The sequence below is a fragment of the Microplitis mediator genome, chromosome 3 (genome assembly GCF_029852145.1).
Source record: "Microplitis mediator isolate UGA2020A chromosome 3, iyMicMedi2.1, whole genome shotgun sequence".
Classification (NCBI taxonomy): Eukaryota; Metazoa; Arthropoda; class Insecta; order Hymenoptera; family Braconidae; genus Microplitis; species Microplitis mediator.
The window spans coordinates 8,358,496-8,385,336 of record NC_079971.1 but is presented as its reverse complement, the minus strand read 5'-3'; the positions used below and the strand labels follow the sequence as shown (position 1 = coordinate 8,385,336).

At 28.3% G+C, this 26,841-nt stretch overlaps 1 protein-coding gene across 3 annotated transcripts in view; it reads right to left on the bottom strand.

Annotated features, from left to right (window-relative positions):
• The window catches only part of LOC130664529 (protein-tyrosine sulfotransferase), a 168,013-nt gene that overhangs the window by 128,065 nt on the left and 13,107 nt on the right, over positions 1 to 26,841 (bottom strand). The window lies entirely within an intron of this gene.

Here is a 26,841-nt window from a genome sequence, read left to right as displayed (position 1 = left end):
TAGATTAACATTATTAATCTTCTTAAAAAAAAAAGTATAGATAAATAAATAATCGGCCTTTAATTATTCACTATAATTTGAAATAAACATTAAATAATTATCGCATTTTTAAATTTGACAGTGAAAATAATTTTCTTAAAGCCGGGAGTTATAATTGTTGATGAAAAAAAAAAAAAAAAAACATAATTGTAAAATCGAAACGTGCACTCATTTGCTCATTAAAAAAAAAATAATAATAATCATAATAACAATAATAATAATAATTTTTTTGTGTGATTTTACTAAGCCCAGCAAGTATATTCGGGGCGAAACCGTTTTTTAAAACATAGTAAATTCAAGACTTTGATTTTTTTTCGAAAAATGTATTCTATTGCGGTGCGTGCTAATAAAATTAGTCCACATGTATTTATGAATACGATGAATCTAATCTAACAAGTCAATGAACAAGACCAGTATAGCCGTAATTCCTTTTACAAAAAATTAATAATAATAATAATATATAGCTGCCTGACACATTATAATGTAAGGTATGTAATACTACCCAACCCTATAATATTATATTACTCTACAAGGGCAGAAAGTTGAAGATTCCTGCACTGCACGTGCATCAGACGCGCAGTTCAGGGCTCTCCAACTTTCTGTCAATTCAAGACATCAAAAAAAACTTAATAAACAACCGTTCTCAAATTTTTATTCACGATTATGTTAAAAAAATCAATGTAATCAGGCAGATATCAATGTCAGTGGTTAACATAAGCATTTCAATAACTTACGACTAAGATCAGAGCATAAATACATAAGAGTATATAAAGTATATAAAGTATCCGAGAAAAACGTTAAAAAAGGTGGTTTTTCAATTTTTTTGTTGGTAATATTATTTAAACTAAAGAACGAATTCCATTAAATTATGCGGTGATCGAAAAAGATCATAAAGACGAAAAGTCAGTTTGAACACATTTTAGTACATTATATTATTATTTATCCGGGAAAAATGACATAAAATGTTATTTTTTAAACTTTTCGTCGCCGATATCTTTTGAATCAATCAACCGATTTTAATGTTCAAGGTGGCTGATATGTTTTAGTGTTCTATTAGAGAATTAAGTGTAATGAACAAAGAAATTTGATCGATCAGTTGTATATTTTTGAAATTATATGTAAAGATCGAAACGTTTTTCGCGTAAAGAAAATGAAAAAGTGGCTGCAACTTTAAGCTAACATACTTGCACTTATGCAATACTTTTCAAAAATCTAGATCCAGTAGATTTTTTACTTATCATTTTGTTTTTTTATTTTCGTCCCGCGAAAAACGTTTCGATCTTCAGGTACATGAAATTATTGTGTTCACCAACATTCATACATATTGAAGGACTTTACAGGTTTTTTTTACAATTTTGTATTATTGTTGTTATTATTATTATTATTAAAAAATAAATCTACTCAAAATTGTGTTCGTTTCGTTCATTAATAAATTATCTTCCAAATCATACGAATTTAGTTCTTTTTGAGCATATTTGAATAAGTATAAATATGCTTTTTACGTAAGTGAATCAACTGGGACCGAGTATACGTTAGTAGAACAAATCTTCTTGCTTCGCAATTGAGTTGTGCAATTTTTTGCTATTGATGTTTATATTTTTTTCAATTTAAACAAATCAATAGAAACACTGAATGATAAATGAAATAATTTTTCTCGAAGAAAATAGAATTTTGAGAATCAAAATAAAGCTCATGATCTATAAATTCTTATAAAGATTTTATGGGAATTAATGAGATCTATAAAAAGTGTTATGTGTTTTATAAATAGGACCTACTCCTATATGATAAACTATCGTTTTTTAAGCAGGGCACGAATGGTAGACGATAAATTTCTTTTGAAATCAATAGTTTACTTCGAAATTCGTCAATTTATTTTTCGTTGTAAGTTTTATGTATAAATTATCAAGTTCATTGTAAAGAAAAATAAATTTCTACGTCTTAAAATTGAATTGACGATCAGCAAAGCGGGCGAGGTGTTGCTTTTTATTGCTATAATTATAAGCTACAGTGCACTTAGAATTGAATTATTGATATTAATAACGAATGTAAGAACTCAGTTGTAAAGTACATTAAAAATTCATTAATCAAAGAACACACAGCAACATACAAATCTTTTAAGCTGCTTTAGTTGAAGATCACCGGAAAATTATAGAGTCTTATTCACTCTACTAACTCCACTAATACCTTTGTTCTACTTTATTCATTTCTACTTAATTCTTTCAAACAAAATACTTTCACTTGACTTTACACTGCAAAACTTTTGTAAAACAAGACAATTACTAAGCCACAGCAAAAAAAAAATAAGACATAAAAGTATTTTCCGAGCAAGTCAATGAGATAAGTATTTAGTTTTTAAGGAAATTCAAATTTATTTAAACAAAAAGTTACTCAACATATTTTTTTGTTCGTAAACTTTTGTAACTTTTTAAAATTTCAAAAAGTAAAGATGAATATTGTATCAGCCATTGAAGTCAAACTTAGAACAACGTTTTTAATCCGTACAATCGATGAAAAACTTGTAATGATAAAAAATAAAACTTATCTTTTACTTTTATAAAAGTACAATAATACAAACTACAAAAAAATACAATTTGAATAATTTTTAATATTTTTATTTAACACGGTAAATCATAGTTTGGTCAAAAAAAAAAAATCGGTCTGTCAGTTGACCCTGCGGGCCAGCCCCAAAACTTCCCGCTGTTTTCGAGCTCAACGAGCTCGAAAACATTAATGTGAATACATTTTCGAGCTCTTCGAGCTCGCAAATACTTTTGTATGCCATTGTTTTGTAAAAAACCATTTTTTAGCATTTCTTTCTCCCACGATATCTCGGGAACGAATTAACCGATTTTGATGGTTGAGGCGGCAATCGACGTGTTTTATCAAGTTCTAAAGCTGATCAAATTTTGAAATCGATTTATCGAGTCGTTTTTGAGAAATTTCGAAAAAACCAAAAAAAAATTTTTTTTTGAATTCTTTCGTCAACGGTTTCTCTTGAACGAATGACCCGATTTTGATGGTTGAGGTGGCATTCGACGCGGCTTATAGAGTTTTAGAGCTGATTAGATTTTGGAATCAATCCATCGAGCAAATTAAAAGTTATCCAAATAAAACATTTTTGAAAAAATTTTATTTTCGAAATATCTCTGAACGCACCCTACCGATTAAGTTCACGGCCTCAAGACATTAACAAGCCGCGTCGAATGACACCTCAACGATCAAAATCGGTTCATCCGTTCAAGAGTTATGAATATTTACATACATACATACGTACGTACGTACATACGTACGTACGTACGTACGTACGTACACACATACATACACTCGGACATCATCGTGAAATTAGTCAGGATAGCTTCCTAGGACCTCGAAACGTCGACATCTGATGGAAATTCGATTTTCGTAAATCGGACCGAAACCAATAACTTCCCGAATTTTTGAAAATTTACAATTTTCTTAGCGGGAAGTTAAAAAATGGAAAACGAAAATTCAAGTGTTCAAACGAGTATATAAGTTGAAGAAAATATACTTATGTATCTAAGTGAGCTTAAATAAAGAATGAATAAATTTTTTTGATAGGAAAATTTTCTTTTCTCTCTGAATATTTTCATCATATATCCGTTCTTTGAAATGTAATATTCCACACAATGCTTTTCAATCGATGTACACTCACTCACCCAGACATTCCGCAGTGACTTCATTCCATTCGAGGTCCAGAAAATCCCATCAAGAAAATCCTAATCCACCTATTTCTTTGATAGAGATTTTCTCGTCGTAACGATTTAATTTTTATGATAAAAAAAAAAAATCAAAATTTTTTTTCCCGTCAATAAAAATTTTAATTTAATCAAAAAATTTATTTATTTTTAATGATAACTGATGACAAAGTTTTAATTAATGAATGTCGTTGAATTGAATTCTTATAACTGATTTAATTTAAAAAATTGAAGCATTAAAAGATAAATTAACGAGAAAGATTTAAATGGATAAAATAATAACTGGTAATAAACACATGGAATTATATGTTATTCAAGCGGCGGAGCATGAAAAAGCGAATATTGTTAAGCGGCAATGCGAAATGCGCTTTAAATTCGCGTTAAATTTGACTCACATCTATTCTATGGGTTTGAATATAATGTGTATAGTGAAATGAAATGAAACGACATGTTGATTGTTCGATAACTCTATTCAAAAGCAAACTCGAAAAAAATTTACATTATTCCATTTTTTTTTAGAAATCAATCGTTATTTCATTTCGCTTTAATAAATATATTCGACAAACTCAAGGCCTGAGAGTCGGTTAAATTTTTTTTCAACATGAAATTTATTGAGTCATTATTAAATGCCGAATAGTGAATTGTTATTAAATTTTTTTTGTTTACATATTCAGACAAAACGAAAAAACCTCAAAAAATAAAAAAAATTTTTTTCTTTTTAATTTAAAAAAAATATTCAATAAAAATTCACGCATCAATTTGAGTAAAAAATATTCGCAATATATTACTAGAACAACAGTCGCAAAAATTTTTTTTTCTTTTGTTGGCCTCCGGGAATATCGAAATTTTTATGAATAATTGTGAAATCAATAAATTACAATTCAAAATTATCAAAAAGAAAAACAATTTTTGGCGATTCACTTATGTCGAATCTTGTATCTGTTAATTTTGAAACTAAAAATTTTTCGGTTGTACAAAAAAAAATCTTATATTCGTTCTTTAAAAATATATGACACTGTTAAACAATCAAATAAAAGTTATTTTAATTTCTTGATTCACTGTGTAAGACATAAAATTTAAAAGTCCATAAGCCGAATAAAAGTGCTAAAAACTGCATGAACGCACAAACCTGTTAAAACTCTGTTTTACGATATAAATGGATTGTAAAATATTTTTTTCTATTGTAATTCTAAATTTAATTTTTTTTTTACTCTCCAGGGTTGTTAAAAAAAAAAAAAAGTGATGATGGAGTGTCATGTTTTATAGCTAAAGTTCGCATGAAAAGATAAATGAACATAAAAAACTCGGTCAACCAAAAACTTCATCGAGGTACGCGTAATAAATGAACCAGGATAAATCCGTCGTTCGTGCAATAAATTATAAAAGCACAGCAGCTGTAAAAAAAATGACAACAAACTTAATTTACTGTTTTTTAAAAATATAACTAGAAATAAATTCCATAAAATTTGATTTTTTTTACATATATCACCTAAATTAATTATTATTTTATCGTTTGATTTATTAATAAAGTATTAACAACAAATGTGCACTCTGAAAATTCAATGCTAATGACTATCATCGTATTGTGATAAAATTCAAAATATTTTTATAATAGAGACTAGTAATATAATTATTATCTTTTTTAAGATTTAGAATATTTATAGCTACAATACAATATAGTAATAGTCACCATCTTGAATGCTCAATAAATATAACAGTAACTATTAATATATTATATCACGTTACCAATTCCAAAAGAACATATTTTTTTTGGTTATATTCATAGGGCGTACAGGTACTTTAGAAACATCATAACTAATAAAAGGCAAACGTTAAAAATATGGAATAGTTTCGAAATTCAAAGATTATTTTGTGCGCCATAAAATAAAACTGACAAAATTAGATTATAATTTGAAATGCATAAGTGATTAGGGACTATATTTAGTAATTTAATTTTCTTGATTTTGTTCAAATTTTCAAGGCTGAAAAATAGTCTCGAAAAATCGACCATGAGAACAAATACAATAGCTAGATTTTTAAAAAATCTACCAAAAAAAAAAAAAATATGCCCTTTTGGCTCTAGGAAGCTCCTCAAAGCCAAAAGGGCTTATAAAAATGTAAGAACTTTTGGAATTAGTAACGCGATATAATAAATATTTTTAAGATTACGACATTGTTTACGATATATTCATAATATAAACCTTTATCATGAGATTATAACTATTATAATTTTTGTGACAGATATTGTTTTTCATGATCATAATTGTTGTCATACAGCACAACAAAGCACCCTTTTTTCTACGACTGACAGAAAATTTATATTGACTCAAGAAATATTTTCTTGAGCCAAGAATTTATTTCTGAAGAGAGCCAATTATCTTGCTTCAAGAAATTCTTGTCTTGATTTACACTTTCTTGACTATAAAGATTTTATATCTTCAACGGATAACTCTCGTGTCTTGACCCAAAACTATATTATCTTCAATCAATACTATCAAATTCATCAAGCAAGACCACTTGTCTTCAATTAAAAATGTCGTACTATTGTTTTAAGAACTTTAAATTTATGGTTCAAGTAGTAATGTCTTGATGGAAGATATTTTCAGAGTAATGAAAAAAAAAATGAGAATTTTTTTTTCCATCCAAGAATTGGAATTTTATGGTTCAATAACTTATTGCTTGAATTAAATCAATTCAAAATTTTGAAACAAAAATTACATTGTGAAGAAAAAGTTCTTCTTGAATCAAGATAGTTTTTCTTTCAGCGTACTCTATTATATTATTTATTAGTTATTACCGTTCGTTGCCAAATAGTATCATACTGAAATATTTCAAAACTACTATACTACTTAAGGTTTTCAATGATAATCATTTTCTGAGAGTAAAAATATAAATAAGTACTTTATAAAATTCCTCTCAAGTATATTTTAGTCCTAATCCGTAAATCCTCTCATAAAGTTTACAAAAAAAATACAAAGTACAAAGAGGAACTGATAGAGTAAAATCCCTTGAGGTTATAATGTTAGTGTAGTGTTATAAGGTTATGACAGAAAACCCCCATTGGACATAGTTACCATGGGTAAATGAAAGAGCTTTTTTGTTTATCCTATAGCGTTGCCCATAAACTCATTAGCCGACGAATTAAGTGTTACTAAGTTGACGCTCAACGCGTACACGAAGGATGTGCAATTTAATTATTTCTCTCACTTTCTCGTAACTGTCTACTAAACACACACCATGTTCCTTAATCTTGTCCTTCAGGATACCGTTAAGGATCACCGAAGCTGCATACCATCAATTAAAATCAGCTTTAGTTGGATTTTTTGCCACGAAATTTTTTCAAAAAGTTTCAAAATTAATTTATCTTATTATTACTCTTCAATTTAATTTTTTGAATATAAATCATTTTTTTTTTTATTTAGTGCAATTAATAAATTTCGAATCATAATAAAAATTTTATTGATAATGTTATTAACGACCTGAATAATTAAAATAGTAAAATAAATTAAATGATATTTTATTAAATTTACCAGCAATAAATTGATATGTTACACAGATCAAAATTCTTTTTTATGCTGCAGTCACCGAGGTGAATATTTTTATCGTATATGAATATAAAACTCCGCTCGATACACAATACAATGCAACTATTCGAGTTACGTAAAAAATGATGAAAAAAATCAACAAAAATATTCACATATACTGTGTAATAATGAAACCAAATTAAGCTTGGATAACAATGCAGACAAACAAGTATAAAATGCATTATAAAATTGCATTTTTTTTTTTACTTACAATACTTTATTTTTAACCCGCGTAAATTATGGATTCCATTCAAGTAACAATGCAGCCGGAAATTCAATTTTTTTTCAGCAAATAATTTTTTTTTTTTATCAAATTTACACTTGTATCCAATTTCATGGACCAATCAATAATTTTATGATGAATACATTTTTTCTACAATTTCGAAATAAAATTTTAACAACATAACGAATGTAAGGTTAATTTAGAAAATGTAATTTGATTAATAACTAGGAAAAGTTTAAAACTGTGAAGCTCAAACACGCAGATTATGAACAAAATTTTTAATAAATTATTAAAATTTGATATTTTATCAATCAGCAACATAGATATGACTATACTTAGATTTTGATCACAACCCAAATAACCAAAAAAAAAAAAAAAAAATTCGTTATTTACATCAGTCATAAATTTTGGTTGTCATTGATTATTCAGAACATATGATCCCGACTAGAAATTCCAGTTAGGCTTGCCGAAAGACCAATTTGGTCCGAATAAGGCTTTCCGAAATACAGCAAGCCTGATTCGGACCTTATGGTATTTTCATAAGGAAACAAAGCTCGAAATGCCGAAAACATTATAAATTTGGTTGTTATTGGGGGAAGGTGTGGCATGGCGTTAGTTTGGAATACTTTTGGAATTCCTGACTGATATTTAATAGTAATGACCAAATGCTTGCTGAAGTCTGGTATGCCAAATCAGGGTGTGACTAGAATTACAGTGCGGCATGCCAAAGTACCGATTTGGGACGAATGAGGCTTTCCGAAATACAGCAAGCCTAATTTGAACCGTATCCCGTCCTTATGAGGAAAACCGAAACTCGATATACCAAAACTTGTTTGTCATTAGGAGTCTTCGGCAGGGCGTAAAAGTTCAGTGAATCTTTGGAATCCCTGACTAAAATCGGATTAGGATGACCAAAGGGTTGCTAAAATTAGGTATGCCAAATTTGGCTATTATTAGGAAAGTTTTCGTCATTGCCTAAGTTAGGCATATCTTTGGGATTCCGGGCTGGTATCGACTAATATTTCAATACCATAACTAAACTTAGGAGCCACAATCGGTAGAGTAGCGTAGTAGTTAAATCTTCGGTCTTTCGTGCGTAGGGTCTCGGGTTCGAATCCTACAACAGCGGTCGTTAATAAGTTTCGCGTTTTCGTTAAATTAAAAATTTTCAATTTGATTGAAAATTAAAATAACATTAAATTAGAATATTAGAAAGAGGTTGTTTAGATTTTAAATGTATGATGAGAACAAAATATCCAAATTAATCATTCATTTGTTTCAAGATAATTTTAGAATTTTTATCACACTACTATATTACATAATATAGTTAAAATAACGTAAATTCTTATACCATTAAACTGTTATTTACATTCTTGTATACTTCAGAATATAACTTTTTGTCAACCACAATAATTTAGGTCATCTGTTACACAAAATTACAACAGTTTCGCATTCCGATACCCTACCTCGTTAATTCTCACGTTAATTAGCATCATTAAAGTAATATACTATCTAACTTGAAAGCTAAAAGCAACCGAAAACATGTTGAATTAAAAAAATAATAAGTTTAATTTTTCCGATTATTTCTTTGTAAAATTATTTTAATAGATTACAAAAAAAAAAAAAAAAAAGAAAAAAAGAATCCCTTGAAGCATCTAATTAATCCGTAATTCAGCTTTGATCTCTACACTTATGATAACAATACTATAATTCCAACATTATATTAATTTGCGTAATAAAATTTAGTAATTAACTTGAAAGAGATGAAAAGCCAAAGCTCGTTTGTGGATTATCATTTTCACATAGCTTTTGACTATTTTTCAACTAAATAATTATAATTAATTAGTAATTTTACTATACAACATACAAATTTGTTTACTGATACATACATTTTTCAATAATATTAAAACATTTTTTTTGATTCGTAAAATTTAAATAACGGTTAAGTGCATCATAAAATATAAATAAATATATGACGTAAGCATAACAATACTTATGTAAACAAACATGTAAATCTATAAATAAATACAAACACGAGTTATAAAATATTTTGCACGAATTTATCATTTGAACGATACATTACATATAGAAATGTATTCATATAAAAACATAATACTGTTACCATATAAAATTGAATACGGAATCATAGAATGGAAAAACAAAGTGAAAAAATAAATTTACTCATATCGTGTCAAATTTCCTCATCAGGAAATTTGAATTTTTCAAAAAATAGAGAAGTTCTTGTTTTTAGTCCGATTTTTAAATCTCATAATGGACATCACAGGTTTTTTTTGCAATTGTTTTTTAAAATAATTAAAAAAAAAAATGACTTAAAATTTTGTTCGTTTTATTTATAAATAAATTATCTTCAAAGTGATACGAATTTTATTCTAGTTGAGCATATTTGAAGAAGTGTTTTAATATGATTTTTACGTGAGTGAATCAGCTGGGACAGAGTTAGCGTTAGCAAAACACATTTCATTGCTTCGCAATTGAGTTGTGCAAAATTTCTATTGACTATTACTACGGCTAATGTACATTTAACAACTGGTAGATATTGAAATGCAAACTAACAACAGAGACTTATTTAATCGTTATTGATTTCTTGATTTATAACAATTCTGAAAAATATTTATCTACTTGTGTAGAATAAAAATATCTTGAAGTGTTTTCGAATATTTTACTTATTTTCAAGGAAATTGCTATTAAATAAATTGTTAGCAATGCTGCTTTAAATGTACATAACATGGTGCGTACTGGGATATGTACATGCCGCTGTTGAATGTACATCTCGAGAAGTGTTAAAAATTTATTTTATCTCAATTTTCTTAGTAACCAAGCAAGGTATCAATATATACATCGTAGTGTTTGTACTCTATATAAATAAATAAACATTTTTTCACCAGGAAATTTTTCTCTGCCACTAATAATTTCACTGTGACAATGGTTTAAACAGTTTAATAGTATGTAACAATTTAATCTAGCCTAGCTTGATAAACAAAACGTTTGGATTTGTAAAGATTATAGTTTCAAAAAAAAAAAAAAAAAAAAATTAACAGTATTTAAATATCATAACATTCTATAAATCAGTGTGTTAAAATATAAAAGAAAATTCTGTAAACTATTCTAAGCACTTAATTGTTATTATAAAGAAATAACTTTATTAACAATTAAGATTTGTTTTAAAAAATAGTCCAAGTTCTGATTACAACGATAAAGTATATAAAGGCTATAAAACGGCTTTATTATTTTATTTTCTACAAAACGGTATAAAGAAAGACGTAGTCATAATCCACTATACAAGAGGCAAGAACGAGGATATTAAAAGTATGTACTGCGACGTGTTTATTTTTTTTCCTTTTATTTATTTTTTTATTTTACTCGTAACGTCATAACCTTCCTCTACAATATAGTACTAAACTACACTACCGTACACTACGAGAATATTATCGTTGTGTGTTAAACCAAGTGTACATGTGTATTTTTATACGTGAACGTAACATTAACTTGAGTCTTAGTTCTTGTTATTGCCTTAAGCACCAATAAGGAAATTTCATAACTCTTGTGAGCTCGTGTAATAGGAATCGCACAGTAAAAATAATTCTGTTAATTCAAATAACATTCAATAAGCACTATTAAATTTTAGTAAGTGATCAAAAATACTTTAGTACGTTTATTACATTTAGAAAATTTTATGGTATTTTTCACATAAAATTTCATACAGAAATTACTACAGCAATGGTAGCATGCACGTACAAAACAATATAGTAGTGGCAACTCTCTGGTTAGTACTGAGTACTATCCCAGACTGTAACTAATAACATCTCGTATAGTACGCTTTTGGATAGTAGTCAGTGGCATTTGTAAAGTAATGAGTACTCTGCCAGAAAGTACAGTTGCATTTCTAAGATATTACAAGATACTATCTGCAGATAGCACGTGTGTTGATCTGTAGATGTCAGCGGTTACTGCGCAAGACAGGACTGTATACTATCTAAGATAGTAACCAGTACTTTCTGAAATAGTTTTCAGGAACATCCGAGACAGTAAAAGTGGATTTATTAGTTTCGTTACCATCCCTGATTAAAAGAAACGATTTGTAATGTTAAATGCCCATAAGAAAGGCGATTCAAAAGTAATCAAAGTACCCGCACAAAAAAATATATAAATAACACTAGCAGACCCAGCCACGCGTTGCTGTGGCTAAGGTTCTTGTCATATTAAACCGAATGGTGTGGCTCAATAAGTAATAGATTAAATTAAATGGAATATAGTATAGTGCCGGATAGCTCAACTGGTAGAGCACTCGGCGCGATACCGAATTTGTCTCGATTCGATTCCCAGTTCGGGCTTTCTATATTTTTCTCAATTTATCTATAAATTGTCTTATTGAGAAGGTTATTTGCATGTTTGCATGTTTAGGTTTCCACAATATTTGAATGGTGTATTACCGTACGATGGACGGTGTGGCTCAATAAGTTATAGATCAAATTGAACGGAATATAGTATAGTGCCGGATAGCTCAACTGGTAGAGCACTCGGCGCGATACCGAATTGGTCTGGGTTCGATTCCCAGTTCGGGCTATCTATATTTTTCTCAATTTATCTATAAATTGTCTTATTGAGAAGGTTATTTGCATGTTTAGGTTTCCACTACAGTCGACTCTGTCTAAAAGTTCCACGTCGGGACAGGACCATTGCCTAAAGGTTCCCTCCCCACCATCAGCACTTCCTCTACAATATATTTCCCTCGAGCGCCGAGGCACACGCTAATACGAACACATTGCGCAGTAAACATAACATCAAAAGAACGTGCGTTTAAAGTTAGCGCTTGGAAACTGAATTGTGATTCTTCACTCGAGAAAGCGGGTGGGGGAATATCCGGGAACCTTTAAGCAATGTATCTTGGTACCTATAGACAGCGGGAACCTTTAGGCAGCGAACCTTTAGACAGAGTCGACTGTATATTTAAATATAGTGGAAACCTAAACATGCAAACATGCAAATAACCTTCTCAATAAGACAATTTATAGATAAATTGAGAAAAATATAGATAGCCCGAACTGGGAATCGAACCCAGACCAATTCGAACCCACACCAAATTAAAATGTGGGCATGAGGCAAACCTCGCTTTTGCCACAATCGAATACAACCAACAACATGTGATACCAAAAACTGAATATTTAACAATAAAATCAATTAAGGATTTCAATTTTTGTCTAGGAGGGCTTTAAAACGTTTGTATTTCTAACATAGCGCCATCTATTGAATACTTACTCAATCTACTCAACAGATGTCGTCATCTGTTAGAATCGGTTAGAGCTTACAGATAATTGTGATTGACAAATAATAGACAAATAATTTGCAATAAAATAATATTGCGACTATAAATTGAGATGTAAGCTATCCTATCTTTCAAGTTGGATCAAATTGCACACGGTGTGCAAATCAAATTTAAAATCGGTTCAGTAAAATCGGAGTTCATCGCGGACAAACAACGTGACACGTAATATTTATATATAAAGATATATGTCCCATATAGCCGATACATTGATGCATATATGTCATATATATATTTTTCTGTCTGGGTATTCAAAAGCATTAAAAAGTATTGAAATTTTTTTTTTTTCTAATCGTTTTATACTCTTTCTTTTAATAAGGGATTTTTAACCTCATTATTTAATCAGTTTAAGCCAAAAAAAAAATTAATTAACTTTTATTTAGGGAATGAAGTTGCAGTAAATAATAACAGTAATATTCTATTAAAAACTAATTGTGGCATAAAATTTTTGTTTTACGATGAATTTTATATAAAGATATTAATAATAAATTAATCAAATGAATGATATTATTTTTCGTAACGCAAATAATTCTTCATTGTTTTAATTTTCAAAGATTTATTCAGCTATTTTATTTATTTTTTTTTTTTTTCATTTTTCTCGGTTTCTATCTTTAAATTTTCTTTTCGAAAAATAAAAATTGTAAACCTGATAATTTTTTTATTTAAATTAGAAAACTTGTAATCAATGAAAATATTAACAAAAAAGTACATTGGATTCGAATTGAGCATATAAGTAGGAAGGGAAATTATACATGAGGTATAGTAAAAGAAAATTTATTTTAGAGTATAGGGGATAGGGTAAGCAAAACGGGGTACCCTCCTCCCAAATTTTATAAGAAAAAATTTTAATGTTTTTTAAACATTCCAAAATCACTTTTGTAAATACAATTGAGTATTATTTTGAATATTTTTTGTTAAACTTTTTCAAAAATCGAGTGTCAGTCGAAAAATGTTAATGGCTTTTGTTTTATGATAAAAACCAATAAAAAATTTTTTTTCTTCATTTACATACAATAATTGTGTAAAATATAATTTTTTTTTAGGTAAATTACTTTTAAAAAAATTTAATTTGATCAATTTTATTTAATATGCAGAAATTTTGTTTTTTCACCTTTTTAAGGGGGTACCCCATTCTGCCCGCAAAAGTAAAAATTTTTTTATTTCAACGGCGACTGAAATTTTTGTTTATTTACTTTGAGTATCATTAAAAACATAGAGATTTAGCGTATTTAAGTCCTCGAAACCGTAGTATTTTTTTAAGTACCCCGTTTTGCCCCCTCCCCCTTCCCCTATTTTAATGAAATTTTATTAAACAACGTTACTGAAACAAATAGTATAATTCTCAAGAATATCAAGGTGTCCCATCGTTACCTAAACTTTTAGGGTAATTTTTGCTATAAAATTCTCTGTGTATATTTTGCCAAGTATTATTTTTTAATGGATAGATAGTAATTACTGATCATTAGATATCGAGACTCAAATAGAGCTGTTCAACGGTAAAAAAAATTTTTCAAGATAAGAGATATTCAAATGATAATAATGAAAAAAAAGTCTTTCAAGGTAGAGAGTACGATTTACTATAGAAGAATACTGATGTGAGAGAATCATAAATCACTAAGAGATAAAAGCCGGGTTCTCTTCGCCTTTTCCAACAACGTAATTCTAGGCGCATTGTGCTTGCTCGTACGGTGGGTATATACTGTGTACTTTTTTTTAAAGTAGATCAGCTTGTGGTTTTTTAAATTGCATCTATGCGTGTACTGAATTCAGTTCACTTTTAAAATAAGAAATAGAACATACAAAAGATATCCGTTGCTGATAGACTCACTTATTCATTTTTTCGATATTTTTATCTTCTTACCAACGATTATTTTTATTTGAACCACTTTTATATTTTTAATACTTTTATAAGAAAATGAACAAAAAAAAAAAAAAAAAACAAATTAGGAGTAGTGCAAAAATGTATTTTTTGTAAAATCAATGAGTCTGTCGCAAAAAATATTAACGTCCACTTCAAATATAGGGTGAAATATTCAATGAAATCCATTCGATATCAAACGTACGATCTTATTAATCTTATCTATTCAATTATAATTTCTGCCCTTCATTTTTTTTTTTTGCACTTTTTGTTATTATAAATAGTTATTTAATTGAAAAATGTAACAGTTGACTGATTTGGCAAATCAACTTAAATATCTCACGACTACTCTTGAGCTCAATAATTTTGTAAAAAAAAAAAAAAGATTTTCAAGCTTTCTAAGTTTTACATATTTAAGCTATATTGAATCCAAAAAAAAATTTATTAACAAAAACTTGTTTTTTTTCATTAAAAGTTTTTCGCACTAATTTTTATCGATTCCTATAAAATTTGCTATAAGAACAAATCAAAATCAAAAACTCTTAAAATCTGTGTTTTTATTAGTTTTTAACAAATCAGCCATAATTTTCAAAATTTGTAATGAAAAAAAATTTTTTAAAAAGTGATAATCTAAAAAAGAAAAATTTTCTTTGTTAAATTTTTTTAATACCCCGCCATCAATGTTTAAATATAGTGAATCCTAAACATGCAAACCTTCTCGATAAGATAATTTATAGATAAATTGAGAAAAATATAGATAGCCCGAACCCGGAATCGAACCCAGACCATGTCGGTATCACGCCGAGTGCTCTTCCGAATTTTCTTTTTTGATTCAATAAAAATAAAACACTTGATAAGCAGAGTACTTGTTCCGAGAAATTTTATTTTCTTCAAACAGAAATATGCAATATTGCTACAAAAAAAATGCATCTTGCTTAAAAAAAAATATCTCTTACTTTAAGTAATATAAACTCTTGAAGCAAGTGAACATTTTTTTATTTAAGCGTAAAAATATGTTGACATGAGAAAAAAAATTTTAACTCAAGATCAAAATTTGAAGATAATTGTTTACTTTGTGCAAGTAAATTTTTATTTTCCAAATGGATCGAAAAAGATTTCTTGAATCAAGAATATTTTTCTTGTTAACTGTTTTTTCTGTGTACTATTGTATACATCTATATGTGTACAAATATATAGTCATACATATCATATATTATCTTTTACGCGAAAACTAATTTCGAAATTAGAAGATTAGTTCCACAGTGTAATTGTACAATTTTACTTACGACAAATAAACCACTGTTTGTCTTTCACTTGCACTAATAAGATAAAGGGTCTACGGCAAATATACTCAAACTATACTAAGAAATCCTTCAAGTACGTTCAGACAGCACCAAACTATGTATAAAGCGAAAAAGTAAACTAATTAAATAATTAATTAAAAATACTATAATCGATATAGTTTGATCTCTTAAAATACTATTGAGTTCATTGATTTAAAATAAAATTAAAATTTTATATTAAAACTCTAATAAATTTATACGTAATGCTTCGGGGTTTAAAAAAAATCCGACAAAGTACCCAGTACTTAAATAGTTTTTAAAGTTAAATTCATTTAACCATGGTTTTGGCAAATAAAAATTAATTAAATCGAAAAAACTAGTGTTACTTATAAAAATAGGGACATTTTTCAATCTTTTAAAAATTAAAAAATTATAAAATTTTCATATTTTTGCAAGGTTTTTAAAATTTACTAAGGAAGCAGTAGTACTTGAACTACCTATTTAGATAAGCTGCAGTAGTTGAACACTGAGACCAATACTTGAAATAATATAAGATACAAGTATAAGATACAGATTACAGTTCGGAAATAAATAAAAACTCATCAAATTTTTTTAATTTTATAAATTCAATTATATGTAATTTAATAATGACTAGTGTTTGATGTTATTAAAAATGTATAATACTCCAGGTAATAGAAAATTAATAATTTATTTATTTATTTTTAAGAACACAATGACGAACACATTTTTTTACTAAAAATATTTATGTAAAGTACTTTTTGCCGGTTATTTATTCAATCACTTTGAATCATTTTAATGAAAAAAGAAGCACCAAACGGTCATTCATTGTACGGTAGTATTAAATTCAATAAAATTATAATAATTTCGGTATGAAATGAAAAAATTTTTATTGCAATTACTTCTTAAATTTTCAAACAATACTGTAATACAAAAATTTCTTATATTTAACGCGCTAAAATTTGTAAATAATTTAACTTATATAAATTTGTTCAAGTACTGGTCCTTTTTTTCAGAGACGTTCAAGTACTGGGTATTTTACTTTAATATTAAAAAAATTAACCCGTGACAATTCAATGAAAATCACTTCAGATAAAATTTAAAAAATTGATCTGATTTCTTAAATTATTGCGTCAATTCTTTACTTCTCTTTTTATTCATGTACTTTATTGTAAAAGAATTTCTTGAAAAAAAAAAAAAAAAAAAAAAAAATGAAGATTGCCAATCAATTTAATCCATCAAGTAAATGTGATACTGTAATTAAATGCAAAGTAACCTAGACTAACTTCCCAATCAGTCTCGCCAGTTGCTCTAAATCTAAATTACTTACTTTAATTAAAGCCTTCGCATTTAATTACTTCTTATCATATTTAACAATCTTTCGGTATCAGAGCCTCTTATGAGAAACTTTAGACAGTTCAGTGTGACGTTAAATAAGTCAATTTATAGGTAAGCAAACTAACTATTTACTTATAAATTATGCAAACTTCAAACTCGGATATAAAATTTAATAATTCACTTAAACATTCATTCATAAGTTGATACTGACGTAATATAAATAATAGCAAAGATGATAAGAGATGACAAAATTTTACACTCATGCTGATAAGTCTAATGACATTAAAGAGAATCGATATTCTGGATCAAGAGATTCGCTCTGCACCAGCATTGTTTCCTGGCAACAACACTAGGTCAGGATGAATTTCCGAGTTCACTACTACTACTACTACTGGCAAAAGTTTAATCTCGTAGTTGTCTTTTTAGTATACACACTGAAGCATATACTGAAAGTATACTTTAGAGATGGCTGTAATGTTCAATTCAAAGTTTTAGCATTTGATCGTGAGGTAACGTTACTGAAGTTTCAGCCGATTCTAACCCGTTCTAAGAACCGACTTATCATTTATAGTCTTGGATTCAACAATGGGAAAGCAGTACACTGGGATTGAAATGGATGTAAAGAAAATACAAGACATTGATATAGAAGCGTGTCATATTCTCACGGTCTCTCTTCATCCTATAAATCCTCAATTCCTTTCTCTTTCCTTCTTTGATATATATGTTAAGAAATATTTATTCTATATATTAATTTTATTTATTCAACATAATACACAGTGGAAATTAAATGCTCATGATTATCATCAGATTGTGATAAAATTCAAAATATTTTTACGATAGAGATTAGTAATATAATCATTATCTTTTTAATAACAACGCTTTTGGCCTGTTCCGATCTTTATTGTCGATGTTAAATGTTTTATTTATTATTTTTGCAATGACGTTTCGTTAACCATTGGTTAACATCATCAGATTTCATATACATCTATTATTACAATTTAACAGCCATTATTATTTTTATATAATTAATTAAACACCATAGTTAATTTATTATGCGCCTGTAACTTACTTGATATAATATTAAAACAGTGTACATCTAGTTATTTTCAACTATTATGCCATTGTGATATTTATGTGTACTATTGTGATGTGTATTGTATTTATGCTTTTGATTATTTTATTGTTTAGGTATTATCATTATCATTTATAAGATTTAAAATATTTATAGTTACAATACAAGATAGTAATAGTTACCATTTTTAATGCTCAATAAATATAATAACTATTAATATATTATATAATGAATATTATTAAGATGATGATATTGTTTACAATATTCTATGCAGGAGCCGCCAGAGTTGAACGATAGGGCCCTACTTGGCCCAGCACTGGGGAACCTAGTTTTGGCACATCTATATTGGCTCAAGATTGGGTACTCAGTCCTGGCCGTTACAATGATTACCCGAGCTCGGGCCAAGACTGCGTAACCTAGCCTTGGCCATTCAATGGCAACCCAGACTTGGGCCAAGGTAGGATTACCCAAGTTTGGCTATACCCATGGTTTAATAAGTAGATCATATAAATGTATCAGTTCAACATTAGTAGGTTCGTCCAGTAACTGCCGTTCGGACCCAGCAATCAGAAAGACGGCAGTTCGCGTCCAGAGCCCAGCAGAATTTTCACCAAGTTTTTTTCACATCATTTACCTCTTTTAGATAGTTTAAACGTTAATGATCATAAATTCTACGAGGTTATTAATAATAAAATGTTTTTTTAATTAAATTTAATTGTTTCCTGAGGGAAGGGCAAGGTCTGGCAACCAAGCATGGGCCCGTCGTACTTGCCTCTCTGGGATATTCATAATATAAACCTTCATCATGAGATTGCAACTATTATAATTTATGTGACGGATATCATTTTTCACGATGATAATTATTGTCACAGCAAAGTTCCCTTTCTTCTACGACTGATACTTGTACTCTATTTTATTATTCATTATTATTAATATTTGAAACGTTAAAATTATCTCTTAACTAAAAAAATACCCCAGTAGTGAATTATTTTTTATGTTTATTCATAAGTTTATTAAATAACAAGACTTTTATTTGGACTTAAATCATCAAGAGTCAATGTATGACGTTTATAATTGCACGATGGTAATTATTACTATCTCGATACAATAAATATTGTCAGCTACCATTATAATTATTGGTGTACATTAGGTGAGTGAATATTTGGATTGCAAATAATGACTGTGATTCGACGATGATCATAGTTATCATTGCCACTAGTACCATGCTAAATTATTTCAAAATTACTATACTACTTAAGGTTCCTGATGACAATCATTAGTAAATTCTCAGTTTGTATAGTAAAAATATATTTTCAATAACAAGTTTTTTGGTAAAATAATATCTTATTATTATTTTTTTACAACAATTGATGTCAGTCTGATATAAAATAAGTCAGTTACAGCAGCAAGAATACAAAACGCCTCAGGAAATAGCGAGCAAATAAGGAAGACATGAAGCCCCAGGGAGAAAATATCAAGAATATAATAACGAAAAAAAATGCAAAAAAACTACAGGATGAATAAAATTAGACTGTCTAGAAAATATATAAATATAACTCGCATATACTAAAAAATATAAAAATCTCATAAAAACATAGTTATTTTTTTTTTCGTTTAAAATTAAAAAAAAATTCAATACGTTGTAATAATAAAATTGTTTTCAATTCAATTCGTTTTCAGTTGTATTCTTTATGTAAATATTTACATGATACGAGTTTGTGTGTTTTAATGTTTTAAAAATATAAAAAATCATTTCCACAAAAATTTTCAATAACTTTTTTTTTATTTGGTCGATAAAAGAAAAAAATATATATAAATAAATATTTCCGTTAATTATTTTTATCGTTTGTTAAAAATAGACTGCGTTTCGATACATAACAAGCATTCTATTCATTAATCAATGAGTTGAATCGTGAATTGTATCCTGAGGCAAAAAGGAAATGCAGAGTACAGAAATTTCAGAAAATATCAAGTTCAGGTTGTAGAATTGAGTTCACTGTATTGTCATCGCCGTTATTATTCTAGAAATGAATCGTTTGCACAAAAAATAACTAAAAGAGTCGGAAATAGAATAAAAATAAAAATAAAAAAAAAATTAAAGGCATTGTGACAAATTTCATCCAAGAAAATATGAATAGAAGAACGATTGTTCATAATATATCAACATGGTCAAATATATGAGTCAAGACAACCAATTAATGTTAAAAAAGATTTCAATAATTTAATTTTTAATAGTTATAAATTATTTTTTTTAAATCAAAATTTACCATATTTATTTTTCCTCACCTTTGGTCTTATTTATTCTCATAAAAGAGAATATTTAATGAAATTGTTTGCAGTTCATCGATCATTCAGCGACCTTGCACGGTAACCACAAGAGACAAAGACAAAGGCGTAACCCCATAGGAAAGCCCAAGGGAAATATAAATACCACTGAGCAACAGTAGAGCTTAATGTTCATGTAACGTACTGACAATATAAGTAAACTTCAGTACTTCAGAAGTGAATAAAATAATAACTGTTGAAATGAAAAAACGAAATAAATATATGGAGAAAGAAACATAGAAAGTATAAGCTGGAAAATACTAAAAATTGTATTGGCTGGTGTGAATCATATATATGTTAGATATATATATATGCACTTAAGTAAAGTGCACTTTGTGTACTACTTGTGAGATATAAGTGAGAGAGTGAATAAGGAGGAACCACGAATTTGCCAATATTGCCACAGTTCGTGCTTTCGAGGCTTTGAATTGAATTTCGTAGATACGAAATCACTTTTCATGTTCTACTGAAATAGTAAACACACAGATAGTAGTACTTTATTAAAGAGTTAGTACATCAGATACTAAATTCAATTGCGATTGATTGATAAAAATTTTACTTGTTCTTCAGTACTTTAGCTACTGACGTAAATAAAAAATTAGTCAATTTATATTAAATGAAATGTCTTCATTACGTTTTTTTTTTTTTTTTTTTTTTTTAAATTAAACTAGTGTTTTGACTAATAGTATAACGGTTCTTAATTTTTTACGCTCCAAAAAGTTTTGGAACTTTCGGTCAAGTTCATAACAATTTAATAATTTATTACTGTTCCAGAATATTTAAAGATTTTGTGTAATATTCTAAATAGTTTTTGAATTTTCGTAATATCCCGATCGATATCAAAATATCCGGGAACATTCTGATGAAACTAATTTCCAGGCATGAATGAGTTATAGGTATACCACTAGTAAGATTATAATTAATTGATTAAATTAATTAAATAAAATAGATCAAACTTATATTATTATAATTATTAAATCTCACGATTATGTTACCATTAATTTATGTAATTTATATTTATCAACATTGAGTACTTTGGGATAGCGGGCAATAAGGATTAATTAGTTGCAAAATATTTTATAATTTATTTTAATAAGCGTTAACATTTAATCTTAACAATCATGTACTAGTCATAAATATGTATGGTAATATTTATTATATAATTTTCATATAAAAGATAAATGTAAATAATTTTCAAAAATTGTTATTTGAATATATATATTCCTATATAGAGCCTACAAAAGTTAAAAATATTTGACGATACTAATTGGTCCTTATTTTTCGTTACTCCAAGGTAGAGGAGGGGGAAAAAGGGCTTACATGCATATTACATTTAAGCCCTTTTTTCTTAAGAGCCCATTTTACCCCACTCTTCCCTATATTATTTTAAATCATTAAAAAGTAAAAAGTTGTTTTTTATTAATTTTTCTACGAAAACATATATTTAAATAGTAAATATTAACAATAACAACATATAATATCACAGTCAATATGTCTGATTAAAATAAAAACTCTGTTTATATTCACAGTCTTACTAAATTATGCATTCGAAATAGAGACGTAATAACTCAGAGGAATTAGCAAGGATAGATACGCTCAGACAATCACGTTCCCTATCCAATATCATGATTCAAAGTATATATATACATACACGTATGTATGTATATATACTCCAATAGCAAATAATCGACTTAGCGAACACTTTATCAGCAAATCCGTATCCTAGTATATAGCCGTATCATTGTATATATATACAAGATCTAACAATAAGTAATTTCTCAATGTCTCAGTTGCAGAGAAACGTGCCGAAACCAATTGAGCCATGACCGTGGCAAGTTGACGCAAAATACCAGTGATTATCAAGAATAAATTACGTTCCCAGAAGACTAAAATTACTCAGGAGTTGAAGAGACAAAATTTAGTAAAGTAGAAGTAGTAAAAGAAGAAAAGTAGGAGGAGTAGACACAAGCAATTGCGTTCAGGCTTCAGTGACTTCTTATTATCTTTCTTTTTTTTTTACTTTCTTTTTTTAGTCCCGTATTTTTTTTACTCTGACGAGTTCTTTTTTACGTTTATGTGCATTCAATGAAAACCACAAAAACCTCAATGAGACGAGACAACTAATTATAATAATTAAATATTTTGTGGTTACGATAATGATAGATAACGATAATGTCAATTAACTGTGGCAAGAAAAAAAAAAGTAAATAAATGCAATTGTTTATTTATGATCTTTATGTGATCACTAATAGATAACTTATTGGATAATATCCAAGATCGTGAAATATATTACGAACTATTGAGTCCATCATTATTTTTAACAAGGGATTTTAAATTCTGACTCGAGCATAAAACAAAAATATTTGGGTCATTTTATTTGAAAGAAATTAATTTTAATTTGTATATGTTTTTTACAGCGCTTTTTTTTAATTTAATAAAATAATAAAAATTATTAAAAATATGGTAACAGTTATATGAATAATAACGGGATGTAAATGCAGTGACAATGACAAGAATAATTATGAGTTTGAATTAATTATAAAAGTAATGTAGAACGTTTGCGTGTCATCCTGGCTCAGTCTAATCCCCACGTTATAATTTTTATTCGTATTAAGTACTAATTAAACGTATAAACATACACACGTATAACTGTCAAATTTTCATACATATTAACTATTTGCATAGTTTGTGAAATGAATAATTAAATGAACATCTATCGTTTAATTATGCGCAAACATTTTCCACAGGAAATTATAGCTTAAATATTTAAATTATTTTTTCTTTACTTCCTTATTTAAGTAAAGTTCAAATAACTGCACATCACAAACCTAAGATTAAAAATGTTTGATTAATTAAAGGGAGTTTAAATTAAATAAAATTTATTATTTTTTTTTTTACACAGTGAAGAAGTAAAATGAAGATGCTAAAAAAAACAACTTTATTTTTTTTTTATCTTAAACACGCCATCTTTTATTTTTCATTCATACACAGAAAAAACAGTTAACTTGGTTTAAGAAAAATTTTGTCTTCCAAATTTTCTTTCTTGATTCAATAAAAATGAATCTCTTGATTCAAAAACTCTTTTGAACGAAAAAAAGTTTACTTGGGCCAAGAAACTTTTTCTTGCCACAAGAAAAAAAATTTTTTGCTCCAAAAAAATAAACGTCTTGAATGAAAACAAACTCCTTACGGCCAAAAAAAAATCTCTTGGTCCAAGAAAAAAATTTTCTTGCTCCGAAAAATAAATTGCTTAAGTGAAAATAAAAGTTGCTTGGGCCAAGAAAAAAAATTTCTTGCTCCAAAAGTACGCTTCTTTAATAAAAACGAAAAATTTTCTCAGTCAGGAGTGTATTTTCTCTCCGAAAGGTTGACGTATCGATTCTTTTTTTTTTTTTTTTTATATCTGAAACGTATTGTTTTATTTCGTGAAAAATTATTCAAGTAACCATCAATATTAAATATTAACTTCATAATGTAATATAGAATATACTATAGTACAATCCAACAAGATACTTGTCACTTTGTCAAATGAAAGAAGAGTACTCGAACAAAATCGTGTTCAAATTTGGAATGTAACAATTCTAAAATATCTATCTTATCAGGGACTCTACAAGTGGCTGGGCGCGATCTCGTGGCGAGCACCGAACTACTCCCACTGCTGCTGCTGCCTAGCACCGATGACTTTCCCCTTCTCCATATCGATCTTTTCTCCCAAGAAATTTTTTCTCTTGGTTTAAGCAACTTTTGTTTTTTTGGTCGGAGAATACAAAAATACTTGCGTGAAAAGTATATAGTACTTCTTCCGAGAAATATTTATATTCTTTAAACAAAAAATGCAATATTGCTACAAAAAAATAATGTATCTTGCTTCAAAAAAATATAGAAGTTAATAATTATGGTTTACTAATAATTAAATATATTTAGTAATACATTAGTAAATGACAATAAATCATTAAGCAGTTGCTATGGACGTAAATGTCCAAGTCTCACACCTTGGGGGTGTTCAATTAATAACGTACTATGTATATTCTCATGTAAACGTCATCGATAAATCCCATCGGCTGCAAACGCAGTCGTCGAGACGGTTTGGCATTTGAACAGATCGACTATGGACATAGATTACAACACGAGACTGTTCCCAGTGGAGTTTCCGTATCCGGTGTTCGCACCCGACAACCCGTAACGTAATACCCCATACCTAACAACTAAAACTACCCGTGCTACTGCCATTCTATTCCAACTACTATTCTCATTCTCTTTAGAACCATCAACCATCACATCCACTCGCACCCACACTCACATTCACACTAGACCTACATCTGCAAACCCTTCACACTATCACACCCACTTTTTCATATCTCCAATAGTCATTGACTTATCCACTTTACTGTTTTCCACCAAAATACTTGGTGTTGTCCACTAAAAAAAAATTACATTTCACACTAGATATATTATATCGAGTAACATTCAATTTAAAACTTACTACTCTACTTAATCATAAAACTAAATTGAATGAATCTATTGCACTTGCATTTTTTAAAAATATTTTTTTTTTTTATTGTTCATCAAAGTATTTTTATTGTTATCAAAGTATAATAAATAATTTTATATTCAATTGAACTGATTTGAATTCAACGGTACGAAACAATTTCATTTTTACTTTATATAATAAATTATAAAAAATATATTAGTAGAAAAGATAGATCCAGATCCTAGTTCTTTTAGCTCTGTAAGTCTACCTTTGAATTAAATTGCAATCCAATCCATTGGATTTATATTTACCATGTCAATCTTCTTACTTAAAAAGATATAAACATCAACAAGATCCCGTCAAACGAGTTTAAAAGCTACTTCCTTTAGTATTCCGTATAACGTTATAGAAAGAAAATCAATTACACTTTGCGCATAAAAAAATGTTATTTTATTTAAAAATTTTTAATATAAAGGAAGTGTTTATTTTTTTGTTTTTATTAGAGTATCTATGTACCATACCTTCATATTAACATATTTTTAAAAATATATGTATGTACACATAAATATATGATGCTTTTAAGCTCGCGTATTAGGTTCTCAAAGAGAAATTCAATTTAAACAGTGGTCAATCTACTGAAATAGCTTTTGATGTTTTATAAAATAATATATTGTTTCAAAGCAGAGTAATTTGAGATGTTTTTTCAAAGTTTTGGATATTAGATGCAAATTAAAGTACACTGTAAAAAAATTTTTTTTATATTTTAAAACTTTTTTTTTTGGTTGGAATGCCCCCAGAGAGGAAAGTACGACGGGCCCAGGCTTGGCCCTGGTTGCTGGACCTAGCCCATAAATCGAGGAAACGAATAAATTTAATTAAAAGAAAATTTTATTGTTATTAACCTCGTAGAGGTCATGATCATTGATGTTTAAACTATCTAAGGGAGGTAAATGATGTGAAAAGAACTCGGTGAAAATTCTGCTGGGCTCTGGGCGCGAACTGTCGTCCTTCTGATTGCTGGGTCCGAACGGTAGCTACAGGACGAAACTACTAATGTTGAACTGATACATTTATATGATCTACTTATTAAACCATGGGTATAGCCAAACTTGGGTAATCCTACCTTGGCCCAAGTCTGGGTTGCCATTGGACGACCAAGGCTAGGTTACCCAGTCTTGGCTCAAGCCTGGGTTGCCATTGAATTTGGAATTTTAAATGAATATTATAATAACTGTAAGTTACAAACTATAGTTTGAAAACTATAGATACAACACAAGAAAATCAATGGTCCAAATTTTTTTGCTATGAATTCAATTTTATGTGGGTTTTTGAGAGCGTCAAAAATGGAAATTTTAGTTTTTCGACTAAAAGTTCACAGTATTGAAATTCACAATGAATATATTAGCTACGATACAAGAAAATTAATATTAGAAGTTTTTTATCAACAATTTACTCTTAGGAGAGTTTACGAGGGTATTTAGAATTGAGATTCCTCCGTTTCTGAAGCAAGAGTTCTATTGACTCGAAATTTGGAACAAATATTTGCTTCGAGAAAAGAAAATGAATGGCGTAA